This window comes from Chinchilla lanigera, unplaced genomic scaffold (genome assembly GCF_000276665.1).
Source record: "Chinchilla lanigera isolate Chin_1 unplaced genomic scaffold, ChiLan1.0 scaffold00100, whole genome shotgun sequence".
NCBI classification, from domain to species: domain Eukaryota; kingdom Metazoa; phylum Chordata; class Mammalia; order Rodentia; family Chinchillidae; genus Chinchilla; species Chinchilla lanigera.
Window position 1 is genome coordinate 234,343 of NW_004955501.1, and position 12,323 is coordinate 246,665.

Genomic DNA, 12,323 nt, shown 5'->3' on the forward strand with positions numbered 1-12,323 from the left:
CTCTTTCTCTTTTTCTTTCTTTCTTCAGGGCCTCATTATGTAGTTCAGACTGGCCTTGAATTCACTGTGTAGCCCGGGCTGCCCTCCACCTCGCAGCACCCTCCTGCCTTTGTTCCCAAGTGCTGGAATTACAGGTGTGTGCGGCATGCCCAGCCCCGCTTAATTTCTGTGTGGTTTTTTTTTTGGTACCGGGTATTGAACTCAGGACCTTGTGCTTGCCAGAAAGGCACTTGTGCTGCTGAGCTTTATCCCCAGAGCGCCTGGCTTAATTTCTTCATAATGGTTTCTTGAGTAGTATGTCACTTGAGGTTCTTTAACTGGGAGTAGTTCACTGCTGAAGTCAGAGGATGTTAATCTGTACAATCTCCTATTTTTGGAACCAAGTCTGCGTTTCTGATTGGTTCTGATTCCTCCCAGTGCAAACTCAGGAGGGAGCGCAGCATCCTTGGCCCTGTAGCTTGGTTCTTTTGTGCTTTAGCCACTTGGGAGAACACTGGCAAGGGCTCATTTGCCTTCAAGGGAAGTCTGATCCCTGTTATCCATGCCTGCAACGGGATTAGATGGATTAGAAGAAATCTGTGGGTAATCCATTAGCTTTAAACTGTAATCACATTTTTGACCAGTTAGTCCTTGCATGTCTAATAACTAATTTATAATATTTCTGATAACTAATTTATAATATTTACGAATCGCACTTCCCTCATTTAAAAGTAATTGCAGTTGTGAAGTAAAGAAAAGACAGAAGGGTTTATGGAGTTGGATGATCAACCATCATTGCTCAGATAATTTCCTATTGACTGGGTGGTTTAACCACGGTGCTTGTTAGACCTTGAAGACCTAAATTCCATGAATTCCTCACCTGCTGAGCCACCAGAAGGAATTTGAAGTGACTGTCAGCAAGAGGTCAAGCTCCATTTCTACACTCTGGTACTTTACCAGAGTTTAAATGATTGAGTTTTTATAATTGAAATCACCAGCATTTGATATTGTCAGAATTATAAACGTAACCTAATTTGGAGTTTTTTTACTGTTTATTTTTAGTGATTTAATCTATGGACAGTTTTCATAGGGTGTGTGTGACTGACCCTGTCTCAAAAAGACAAAAAAATATAAAATAGTCTCAAAAAAGTGGGCTTGCAGTCTCAAAAAAGTGGGAACTGACCCTGGGCCTACACACTGAGCTGTATCCCAGCCCTTTTATTTTTTATTTTGAGAGAGGGTTTTACTAAGTTGCTAAATAGTCTTGGGGAGGCCCAAAGTTTTGATCATCCTGTTTCAGCCTCCCTGATTTGCTGGGGTTGCAGGAGTGTGTCGACTTGCCTGGCTTTGTTTTTTCTTCTTCCTTGAGAAAGGGTCTCCCTCTGTACCACAGACTGCCCTGGAATTCATAATTCTCTGGCCTCCACCTCTCAGAGTGCTGGTAACTAGGGGAAAAAGTGTAACTCTACCTGTTTTTATGTCTTTTGAGATTGAAGAATGAATTTTAAGGAACAACAAAGATTAAGAGTAGGAAGAATTTATTGAGAAATAGCTCTTGAGAGACAGGAGGGGACCAGAAAATGTGTTGCCATCGGAGCCCACTTTTTTCCTTTCTTTCCTTTTTGTTGTCTTTTTGAGACAGAGTCTCGCTATGCAGTTCAGGCTGGTCTTGAGCTCACTTTATAGCCCAAGCTGGCCTCAAACTCACAGCGATCCTCCTGCCTCAGCCTCTGGGGTGCTGGGATTACAGGCGTGCACCCTCATGCCTGGCTTGTGCCACCACACCTGCAAGCACACTTTTTTGAGACTATTTTATATTTATTATTATTATTATTTTTTTTTTTTTGGTACTGGGAATCAAACTCAGGACCTGCTTGCTAGGCAGGTGCTTGTGCCACTGAGCTATATTCCCAGCCCTGAGTTCTGGTTTGCTATTTTTTTTGTTTTTGAGGCTATTTTATAGAGTAAAATCATGAGGTGTGTATAACATGGGTCAAAACTATGATCAACCAATAAGATTACAAGTATAGGCTGGGCGTGGTGCACACCTGTAATCTCAACACTCTTGAGGCTGAGGTAGGAGTATTACTGTGAGTTCAAGGCCAGCCTGGACTACATAGCAGGAACCTGTCTCAAAAAGTAAAAGTACAGCGGCTTAAGTAATATTGATCTAATAGGGAAGCAGGTCACATAGCAAGGGTGTATAGAAAGAACAGAGACATTTTTAGAAAGGGATGGGTCTAGAGGTTTAGGTCACCCACCTTGGTGACTGGTGTTTAGTTAGACTTTATCGGACCAGGTGATGTTAATTACAGTGAGGCATGTGGCTCTGGTCATTTCATCTTTATTCTGAGGCCTGGCCTTTGACAGATGTGCATTCAGCCTCAGTTGTATGTGCTTTTATCTTTGTGGTTTTTTGTTTGTTTGTTTTTTTGAGGCAGGGTCTCAATACGCAGCTGGCCTTGAGCTCCCTTTGTAGCCCAGGCTGGTCTTGAACTTGCAGTGATCCTCCTGCCTCAGACTCCTGAGTGCTGGGATTACAGGCGTGCGCCACCACGCCCGGCTTCCTTTTATTTTTTGATCTTTGAGACAGGATGTTGCTGTGTAGTCTAGGCTGGCCTGGAACTCACCGCTGTAGCCCAGGCTGGCCTGAAACTCACACTCTTAACTCGTGGCAATCCTCCTGCCTCAGCCTTCTAAGTGCTGGGATCACAGGTATGTGCTGTCGAACCTCACTCCTGTTTTCATTCTGTTTTGACTGTAGTTCAGGCACACCTTGAACTTCCTGTATAGCCCAGGTTGGCCTGTAACATCCTGTGATCCTCTTCTCTGAGCCTCCTGAGTGCTGAGATTACAAAGGTTGTGCCACCATGCTCAGCTCTAAGTTATGTTCCTTTTATTTCTCCTTTTATTATAATTAAGATCCTGTGTAATTATTTAAATTATATTTAGTGTGCATCAACTCTAGATTTTTTTGTTTGTTTGAGCCAGAGTCTCACCATGTAGTTCAGGCTGGCCTTAAACTCACTATGGAGCCCAGGCTGGCCTTGATCTTGCAGCAGTCCTCCTGCATATAGATTTTATTTCAGGTGGTTAAAGGACATTATGAAATATTTGTTATTTTAGTATACATGCTGTCAAAGCAAGTACAGTATTTGCTATTTTAAAAAGGGAACATTGGGCCAGACGTGGCTAAGAACCCCTGGGATAGGTGAGGAGATGCAGCACATGGGGAGACCTTTTTGGTAGGAGGGAATTGGCATCTTGAGGAACCAAAAAGAGGCCATATATAACCTGAGAGGATAGAGCGAGGGGTTTATATGTGTAGGACTAAGGGGTGTGTAGGGTGAGCTAAGGAGGGAGATGGGCCGTGCAGGACCTTGTAGGCTGTGGAAAGGAGCTTGGAAAATTACTTGACTAGAACAAAAGGGGAAAAGTGAGTTCTTAAAGGTCATACAGTCTTTTTTTTTTTTTTTTTGTCTTTCTGAGACAGGGTCTCACTATGCAGTTCGGGCTGGCCTTGAGCTCACTTTGTAGCCCAGGCTGGCCTCGAAGTCGCAACGATCCTCCTACCTCAGCCTCCCGAGTGCTGGGATTACAGGTGTGTAACACCACACTGGCTTGTCCTGTGGTTTTTTTTTTTCCTTTTTTGGTTTTGTTTTGTTTTTTTTTTCTGGTATGGGGAATCAAACTCATGACCTCTTGCTTGCCAGGCAGGCGCTGTGCCTCTGAGCTAAATCCCCAGCCCCCTGTCCCATGGTTTTATTCTCTGGTCAAACTAAATTAATAAATACATTTTTCATTTTATGCTTATTTAATTTTTTTCCCCAGTGCTGGGGATTGAATGCTGAGTCTTGTACATGCTAATACTGAGCTACATCCTTAGCTCCTACTTAATAGTGTTTTGTGTTAGTGTACCTGTATGCCCCTTCTAAAGAGTACGCCTTTTTACCTTTAACTTCTATATATTTTGATCCAAAACTTTACTCGTAAGTATGAATTTACCTTGTGAATTCCCCCATTCTCAAGATTTGAATTTGGCTACCAGGCTAGAATTTTCACTTAAAGTAGTTGCATTGATATTTTGCCTGGTTGTGTGTTTTGGCTTAGTTCTTATGTTTGCCTGCAGAGATTAGTGTGTATTCTTCTCTAGCCACAGACTTTTTTTCTTAAGGTACTGGCAATTTAACCTCAAGGCCTTTTTGCCTAGCTACATCCTCTTTTTCATTTATTTTTTATTTTTTGGTACTGGGAATCAAACTTACAATGTTGCATTTGCCAGGCAGGCATTTGTGCCACTGAGCTATATCCCTGGTCCTACATTCTCTTTTTTAATTTTACTATGGAGGCAAGGTCTTGCTAAATTGCTAAACTGCCTAGGCCTAGGCTGTCCTTGAATCTGTGAGACTCCCACCTACCTCTGCCTCATAGAACTTTGAAATTACCAATGTGTGCCACCATGCTCAGCTCTCACAGACTTTTTTTTTTTTTTTTTTTGGTATCAGAAGTCGAACTCAGGACCTTGCGCTTGCCAGGCAGGTGCTTGTGCTGCTGAGCTATATCCCCAGCCTCTCACAGACTTCCTTTTGTTTGTTTGTTTTGGTACTGGGGATTTGTTTTGTTTTGTTTTTGTCTTTTTGAGGCAGGCTTTCACTCTGCAATTCAGGCTGGCCTTGAGCTCACTTTGTAGCCTAGCTGGCAACAATCTTCCTGCCTCAGCCTCTCAAGTGCTTGGATTACAGGCTTGGCACCACACCCAGCTTTCTGCCACTTCTTGCACACACCCTTCGTGAGCCAATGAAGTGTACCTTTTTCATGCCCCCCTCTGTAGCTGTTCAAGTCCCTACTCAGGCTGTAATCAGTCACTGCTTGAGCAGTAACCACTCTTTAAGGTGTTCCTGTGTGTTGTTCCATAGCTAGTGTATGCGTTTGTGAATATGGAATGGAAACGCATGGCAGCATGGTATACTCAGTGGTCTGTGTTTGTGAGACCTTGTCTCAAAAACAAATGGAAGTGCAGTAATAATGAATACGTTCATTGTAATGACGTGGTACATGTATCTAACATCTCAGTTATTTTTTACCCTTCCCCTCTTCATTTTTTTGTATGTTTTTCAGCATCGTATTCATTCATTTATTTATTATTTAGTCTTTTGAGACAGGGTCTCACTATGTATGTAGTTCAGGCTGGCCTTGAACTCACTATGTAACCCAGGCTGGCTTCGAACTTGTGTGGTGATCTTCTTGTCTCAGCCTCCCCAGTGCTGGGATCACAGGCGTACATCACCGTGTCCAGCTTCATTTATTTATTTTATAAGTCATTATCAAGTTAATTATCATAAACACAAATTGACAGCCAGACTGCAGGCTAAAAAACATATACAACTCATACTTTCAGATACATTGGCTATGCTGGAACCATATTGAGTTTGTATTTTAGTCATGCAATCTTGGGTATCTTGATCACATGATCTTTCTTCCTTTTATTTTCTTTTGTGGTGCAGGGGGTGAACTTTGAGCCTTCTCAGAGCACTACCCTCCCAGTCCGTTTTATTTTTTGTTTTGAGACAGGTCTTGCTAAGTTGCTAAGTTGCCCAGAACTTGAACTTGCAGTCCTGTTTGTGCCTCTAGACAAGGAAACTGAAGACAAAGGTGTATGGTAGAGAAATGAGATTCTCAGTGCAACATTCATGATTTGGAGGAAGAGTCCACCTGATCTGAAAAGGGCTGAGTAAAGGCCAAACTGGGATGGAGAGACAAATAGGTACTGTACTTAACAGTGCTATGTGAAATAACACATGGTGAAATATAGTCTATTGATTCAGCTTTATAGATCACAAAGTGGAAAGAAAGAAAACATAATTTAGCCAAGCTTACTGGTGCCTGCCTGTAGCCCCAGCAGTGGGTGGTTGAGGTAGGATCTGTGTGAGTTTAGGCCCACCTGGGCTACATAGTAAGTTCAAGGCCAGTCTGCACTACATAGGGAGACGTGTCTCCAAAACAAGCAAGCAAACAAAAGAAAGGAAAAGAACCATCCCTAGCCCAGTGTGGTGGTACACGCCTGTGATGCCAGCACTTGGAAGGCTATGGTAGGAGGATCACCAAGAGTTTGAGGCCAGCCTGGGCTATATAGTGAGTTCAAGGCCAGCCTAAACTACATAGTGAGACCCTGTCTCAAAAAACAAAACAAAACAAAAAAGTAAATAAAAAGAACCATCCCTAGTAATGTCTTGTATAATTTTGTTTTGCCTACTGTCACTACTTAGCATAATAGAGTAGGCACTTCATAATGTTTGAATTAAATGGAAAAAAGACTTTGTCCTTAGAAATTTTTAATTTAGACATATACTAGCCCTTTAAGTGCCAACACTGAGGTTGTTCGGACTCTCGGACTGTGTCATTTAACTTTTAAGTGTCTGGATGAACCCTGGCTTATGAGTACAGAAACTTGGGGCAGAGCAGAGGGATCCTCTTTTTTTTTTTGGTACCAGGAATCGAACTCAGGACCTTACACTTAGCAGGCTGGCGCTTGTGCTGCTGAGCTATATCCCTGCCCCAGAGGGATCCTCTTGCCAGAGAAGCTGACGGCATGAAATAGCACCAATGGGATTACATTATTACCTCTAATAAAAGGATAAAGCTTCGTTTTAGTCATCAATAAAAACGATTTTTTTCCAGTGCTACAGATTGAACCCAGGGCTTCCCACGTGCTTCCTAAGCACTCTGCCACTGGGCTACATACCCAGCCCTTCAGTAAAATTTTTTGTTGGTAGTTAATTGTAGGTATACATGCAATTATAGGAAATAGTACAGAAGGATCTTTGTTTCTCTTTATTTGTGTTTCCCCAGTGATGACTTCTTGCTCACTACAGAGAAGTAGCAGATCCAGGAAATTGATACAATCCATGTACTATCCATGTACTTTATTCTTTTTTATTTTTTTGGTGCCGGGAATTGAACTCATGACCTTATGCTTTCCAGGCAAGTGCTTATGCCATTGAGCTATATCCCCAGCCCCTCTTTTTTTTTTTTTTTTTTGTCTTTTTCAGACAGGGTCTCACTGTGCAGTTCAGGCTGACCTTGAGCTCACTTTATAGCCCAGGCTGGCCTCAAACCTGCAGTGATCCTCCTGCCTCAGCCTCCCAAGTGCTGGGATTATAGGCATGTGCCATCACACCCGACGTCCATGTACTTTATTCATATAGCGCAGCTTTCCATGCAGTGTATGTATGTTTATGCAATTTTATTACACTTACAGATTTGCATAACTGAACAATCACATTTACGATACCATAGATCCATTATAAGAATCTTCTGTGCTACTTATAACCTTAGCCCCCGCCTTTAAACTCTGTTCTCCATCTCTATGATTTGGTCATTTCAAAAATGTGATGTAAATGAAATCATCCAGTATATAACCTTTGGGATTGTTTTTTTCTTTTCCCTTCACTGAGCATAATTCCCTGAAGACCTGTGTGATTTGTAATATCTATAGACATTTTCCTACATATTCATAGTATAGTTAACAAATTTATAAAATTAGTGAAAATTATCTAATACATAATTGTTGCAGTGGAATGACAGATGATTTAATCTCAAAATTTATACTGTAATTTTTGTGAGATAGGCTTTTTATTCTCAAATGAAATGACAAGTCAAGTGAAACAAAAATAATTCCTGAATTAATCAGTTTATTGCAAGGCATACAAAAAGCAGAATAAACAAAAGTAAGCAAAAGGAGTAGATGAAAATGTAGGTACAAATAAAATGAAAATCACCAAAGCATAGAGTGATAGTAGCAAACACTGTACTGCAGCAGAAGGTGTCCAAGTGATCTGGGAAATGAGTCCCTTCGAGGTTTCTCTTGCACAGGTCCAAATTGCCATGAGGTTATCAGCATGAGGTAAAGGGCTTGTTCACGTAGGCGCAGCCTCCGGTGGCCAGTGCCAACTCAGATGCATACTTGGAGTGGGGACACAGCAGGATTTGTCTGCAGTGGCAGTCTAGAGGCACAGATACCCAAGTCCTGTGAGGTATATTGTCTCAGGTTCCAGATGTCAGCTTTGGGGGCAGGGCCCTGGCATCCACTTCCTCATTTGCATATTGGTGCACAGTTGTCCCTGGGCCCATTCGCCAGCCAGTTGTCTAGGAGAGTCAGCCAGCTCCTTGACTCAGTTGTAGCTTGTGTTACAAGAGAAAGTGTAAAGTAGAATTAGTACTGTCAGAGCTTGTATCAATCTGTCAGGTCAGTCATAATTAAAGTACTTAAATTTATAAGAATCATAATATGGCAAAAAAATGTGAAACCCATATATCACAGCAGTAATCTGTATTTCAGTTTTACCAGATGAAGCACTAACATTGTTTGCATCACTACCCTTCCAGTACCACAGTATTCATGTGGCTGTCAGGTTTCTCTAATGGCCCTTAATCGGAAGCGGTTTCTTTGCTTTTCTCGTTAATAGTTTTGATATAATTGGAAAATACAGCTCAGTTTTGTTTTTTTGGTTTTTTTTTTTTTGTCTTTGAGACAGGGTCTCGCTATGCAGTTCAGGCTGGCCTTGAGTTCACTTTGTAGCCCAGGCTGGTCTTGAACTCACAACGATCCTCCTGCCTCAGCCTCCCAAGTGCTGGGATTACAGGCGTGCACCACCACGCCTGGCACAGCTCAGTTTTTATAGTGGAATGTCCGCCAGTTTGGATTTGTCTTTTTTTTAAATGATTTAATCCAGGTTTTATACAAATGATAGGACTGCCACAGAAATAATGCTGAGTGTCCCTTAGCGTACACATGATGGCAGTTCAGTTCATTGTTGGTCCTTTTAACTTTGATCACTTGATTAAGGTCATGCTGACGTGACTTCATCAGAAGTTATTAGTTTCTGAGTTGGTGATGTACTTTTGTGGGTAGATCCTGTAAGTGTAAGTAAAGGATCTGGCTTTTTATCAAATGTACACCAGTTTTAGCATTCATTGACTTTTTTTTTTTTTTTGAGACAGGGCTTCACGCTGTAGTTCAGGCTGGTCTTGAACTCACTCCATAGCCCAAGCTGGCCTTGAACGCAAAGCAGTCCTCCTGCCTCATCCTCCTGAGTGCTGGGAGTACAGGCATGCCCCAGCACTCCTGACTTTTTGGTTATTTTTTGGAGATGAGGTCTCCATATGTAGCTCAGATTGACCTTAAGTTCACTGTGTAGTGCACAAGCTGACCTTGAGCTCACAGCGTTCTTCCTGCCTCACCCTCGGGATGGAGGACTAGACCGATAGGCAGGCTGCACCACCATGCAAGAGGGGATCAGGGAAGGAGATGGAGAGAGGGAGAGGGAGGGAGGGAGAGAGAATGTATGTGTACACTCTTTTGTTTCTGGTGCAAAGATGTTCAAGGCTTCTCTTATATATTTCTTGCCTGAGTCCTAGGGTCAGTCATTTCTCCAGTGGAATCTGGGTCCTTTTGCTGGAGAATGGTATTAAACCAAGATCTGGGTGTTCTGTGCACTCACTGCTACTGGAATATCTACTTCTAGACCCTCTCCGTTGACAGAGCAAGGAAATATGTGTGAATACTAACTAGTGTATGTACAATGTCTATATTGTTTCTATATATAACCCGCTCTGTGTTTAGCCCAACATGAATTTATACTGGTATTTCTAATTCATTCCAGACTCTTCTTGCTTAACTGTAAACTCCCACTCCAATAATGAAATACCTGACTTTTGGTTTTTAACAGTGTCTTTCACAAGTTTTGACTTCTGGTAGAGTCTAGCTTACCCAGTTTTCCCCCATGGAACACGCTTTTTGGTGTTGTCTCAAAACTCAGAGCCAAATGCAGAGCTGCCTACATTTTCCCCTAGATGTCTTAGGTTTTACATTTTAGCACAAGAGGTAGTTTTTATAGCTTTTTCAACTGAGATTTTTTTACTGTTGTAAAAATGTAATATAGATAGGGTGTGATGACATATGCATATAACCACACTATGGGAGACTGAGGCAGGAGGATCACAAAGTCTAGCAAGTGCTCTACCACTGAGCTACATCCCCGTCCCTTTTTATTTATTTACTTTTTTGTCTTTTTGAGATAGGATTTCACTGTTCAGTTCAGGCTGGCCTTAAATTCACTTTGTAGCCCAGGCTGGACTCAAACCTGCAGCAATCCTCCTGCCTCAGCCTCCTGAATGCTAGAAAAACAGGTGTGCATCATGTGCATCATCAGCTTAGCTCTTTTTATTTTATTTTGAGAAAGGTCTTGCTATGTTGGTCAGGCTAGCTTTGAACTTGGTGGTCTTCCTGCCTCAGCCTCCTGAATAGCTGGGATTACAGGTATGCTTTTAAAAATTGTATTCTTAAATAAAAAATAAAGACTTTAAAAATAGTTGCAGAGCATTTCACTACGTGGATTTACTATAATGTACCTAAGCAGTGCCATATCAGTGCCCTTTTAGGCTGTACTCCATTTCCATTGTAGCAGTACTGTAATGAGTAGATAAGGTTCAGATTTTGTATGTTCTAAGATGTAGATTTTGACCAGTGAAAAAAAATAATGAAGGCAGGCACATCTATACTGTCTTGAATAAATGGCTCAGACTTATAGTAGTGGTTAACACATCTATGTTTATGCAATAGTCTGTGTATTTGAAGGCACTTTACACAAAACTATAGGAGCTGTGAAGTGCTTGCACGCACAATCTAACACCTTGTAAGAATGAAGGTTGTTGTGGGTGGTGAGCCTCTCAGAGCATTCCCTGCAGGGCTCTAGTGCCTCGTGCTTAAATGTCTGGTCAGGCATAGCATCATCATCAGTAAGGCCACTTGCTTTTCAGGTGTGTTTGGAAACATAAAGCATCTTAGTTTTTCTCTGCTCTCATGCTTGCAATAAACACAGAAAGCCCTAAATGTGTGGGGATTTCTTCCAATAGCAAGTAAGTAAGCAGTTCTGCAGTAGTACATAGCAGCTTGGTATCCTTTAATCCTGCTTAGTTGACACTTCCTGGAAACAGCACTAGATTTCCGGGTGGAGGGCTCAGCTCCCAAACTGCCCCACTCCAAGTCCACTTACAAGCCAGGGCCTCTGGAGCGTCTGACAGACTGGCTGCAGATTGGAGTTCCACAGCCCCTCCTCAACGTTGATTTGCTGGAGCCGCTTACAGAATTCAGGGAAGCACTATACATGTACACTTAGTGATTTACTATAAAGGGTATTTTAAGGGACACTAAAAAGCACCCAGATGGAAAGATACACAGGATGAGGTCTGGAGAAGTCCCAAGTGAAGGCGTTTCCATCCCTGTGGATTATTGAGTGACTCGCCCTCCAGCAGGTCCCTGAGTTCTTTTTACCCTGTGAGCTTCCATAGGTTCAGCTGTCTGAACCTTGTCTTTTGGAGTTTTTATGGAGACTTTGTTGCATAAACACTTAATAGACTGGTGAGGAAACCCGGCAGGGCCTGTCTATTCAGTTTCTTTGCAGTGCTCCTTTAGGATAGGGGACAGGTTCCCTGTGGAATGAGGGTGTTTAAGTAAGGATAGGGAGAGAATTTCTTTCTGGCTGGCTTCAGGATAGAAAAGTGGGGGAATAGGAGATGTTTTGTGATCCATCTTGGCAGTGCGACTTCTTGTGGCTTCCTTGAAGAAGGAGCAGTCACAAACCAAGATGTGATTACTTCAGAATGATCTCCACCTCGAAATCCCATCCTGTCTTCTGACTAACCCTCTAATGTGAACTTGTTTTTCTGCTAGGTATCCTAGTTCTTTACCTCTTTACAAGTGTGATTTACCCAAAGCAGTTCACAATAAACAGACAGTAACGTCCCTGGATTTCACAGCCGCCTCTTCACTTTCAACCTTGGTCATCATCGAGTCTCGGTGTAGTCATTCCTAGACTGTTAAGCTGAGCATGGGTGAGTGAATGTAGCCAGCCTCCCAGGGGTCTAGTGTGTTTCTCTTGAAGTCTGAAAAAAATAACTGATTTTTTTGTAAACAAGTCACTGATGTGTTCATAATTGTTTTAACACGCTTTTAATCTGTATAGAAATTACTGTTCTGATCTCATTAAGAAAGTTCCAGTTTTGTAAGGGTGTGAACGTTTTAAAAATGGGAAGATGGACTTCCTAATCCTGATTTTTAAATAATTATTATTGTTGTCATTTTTTTGGTTTTTTTTGAGGAGGAGTCTTGCTTTGTAGCCCAGGCTGGCCTGTAATCCTCCCGCCTCAGCCTCCTGAGTACTAGGATTATAGCCGTGCATCACGATGCCCCACTAATCCTGATTTTTATACATAATAATTTTCTAAAGACCTTTGCAGTATACCTTGGAAAGAAATTTCAGAAATCCTTTTTTTTTTTTTTTTTT